Below are 2,511 nucleotides of genomic sequence, written 5' to 3'. Positions count from 1 at the left end.
AACGCCGTTGCCATCAAAATGCTCCATGACCTTTGTCATCACAAAGATCCATGACCCTTGGCATCACAATGCTCCATGTCATTGTCATCACAATGCTCTATGAACGCTCTCATCACATTGCTCCATGCCCTTGTCTTCACATAGCTGCATGACACATGTCATCAGAATGCTCCATGGCCTTCTCATCACAATGCTCCATGCCCTTGCCATCACAATGCTCCATTACACCTGTCATAACAATGCTCCATGACCCCTGAAATCACGATGTTCCATGGCCTTGTCATCACAGGCTCCATGACCCTTCTCATCACAATGCTCCAAGAACACTGTAATCACAATGCTCTATGCCCCTTTTCATCTCAATGATCCATGAACACTGTCATCACAATGCACCATGCCCATCATCATAATGCTTCATGCTATTGTCATAACAATGAAATCAAAATATTCCATGACCTCTGTCATAACAATGCTCCAAACCCTTGTGATCTCAATATTCCATAACACTTGTCATCAAAATGCCCCATGACGCTCGTCATCACAATCAACCATGGCCTTCTCATCACATGCGCCATGACCTTCGTCATCACAATGCTCAATACACTTGTCATCAAACTGCTCCCTGACACTTGTTGTCTGTATGCTCCTTGAACCCTGCCATGACAAGGCTCCATGCCATTTTCATCACAATGCTCCAAGGCCCCTGTAATCACAATGATCCATGCCCTTGTCATCACAAAGCTCAATGACGCATGACATCAGAGTGCTCCTTGGCCTTCTTCTCACAATGCTACATGCCCTTGTCTTCACAATGTTCCAAGACCCCTGTAATCACAATGCTCCATGCCCCTGTTCATCAGTATGCACCATGATACTTGTCATCACAAGGCTCCATTGTTTTGTCATCACAATGCTCCATGCCCTTGTCATTACAATGCACAATTCCCACTCTCATCACAATAATCTATGCAACTTGTCAGACCAATGCTCCATGCCACTGTCATCAAAATGTTCCATGCCCTTGTCATCACAATGTTCCATGACCCCTGTCATCACAATGCTCGATGACTCCAGTCATCACAATGCTTCATAACGTTTTTCATCACTATGGTCCATCCCGCATCATCACAAGGCTCTGTGACCTTTGTAACCACAATTCTCCATGAACTTTTCAACACAATTGTCTGTGAAACTTGTCATCACAATGCTTCATGTCTTTGTCAGAACAATGCTCCATGACCACTGTCATCACAATGTGCCATGTGCATTTCATCACAACGGTCCACAACCTTGTCATTGCAATACGCCATAAACCTAGTAAGCACAATGGTCCATGCACTTCTCATCAAAATGCTCTCTCACCAGAGATATCACAATGTTCCATCACTAGTCATCACAATACTCCCTCACCCTTGTAATCACAATATTCCATGACGCTGTCATCACAATGCTACATCCCCTTATAATCACAGTGTTCCATGACCCCTGCCATCACAATGTTCCATAACCCCTGTCAACAAAATGCTCCATGACCCATTCCATCCCAAAGCTCCAAGACCCCTGACATCACAATGTTCTATAACCCCTGCCATCAAAATATTCCATTACACTTTTTATCAAATTGCTGCATGACCCGGTCATCAAAATGCTCCCTGCCATTCTCACCACAATGCACCATGCCTTTGTCATCAAAATGCTCCATGACCTTTGTCATCACAAAGCTCCAAGACACTTGGAATCACAATGCTCCATGTCATTGACATCACAATGCTCCATGATCCCTCTCATCACATTGCTCCATGCCCTTGTCATCACAAAGCTCCATGACACTTGTCATCACAATGCTCGATGCCCTTCTCATCACAATGCTCCATGTCATTGTTATTACAGTCCTGCATGACCCATGTATCATAGTGTCCCGTGCCTTGGTCATCACAATGCTCCCTGCCCATTCTCATCACAATAATCCATGAAACAGTTCAGACCAAAGTTCCATATCCTTTTCATCACAATGCTCCATTACCCCTGTCATAACAATGCAAAATGACCCCTGCCATCACAATGTTCCACGGCCTAGTCATCACAAGGTTCCATGATACTTCTCATCACAATGCTCAAGACCCCTGAAATCACAGTGCTCCATGCTCTTGTCATCCCAATGCGCCATGACCCCTGTATTCACAATGCTCCTTGACGCTTGTCATCACAGTGCTCCACGACACATGTCTTCACAATGCTTCATGCCCTTGTCAGCAAAATTCTACATGACCTTGTCATTACAATCCTCTATGCGCTTGTCATCACAGTACTCCATTTCCATTGTCATCATAATCCTCCATGAACTTGGGTATCACATTTCTTCATGCCCTTCTTATCACAATACTCCATGCCCCTTGAAATAAAAATGATCCATGACCTGTGTCATCACAATGCTCCAAACCCTTGTGATCACAATGTTCCATAACACTGGTCATCACAACGCTCCATGATGCCTGTCATCACAATACTCCT

This window comes from Mesoplodon densirostris, unplaced genomic scaffold (assembly GCF_025265405.1).
Source record: "Mesoplodon densirostris isolate mMesDen1 unplaced genomic scaffold, mMesDen1 primary haplotype scaffold_35, whole genome shotgun sequence".
Lineage (NCBI taxonomy): Eukaryota > Metazoa > Chordata > Mammalia > Artiodactyla > Ziphiidae > Mesoplodon > Mesoplodon densirostris.
This window is presented reverse-complemented; position numbering follows the sequence as displayed.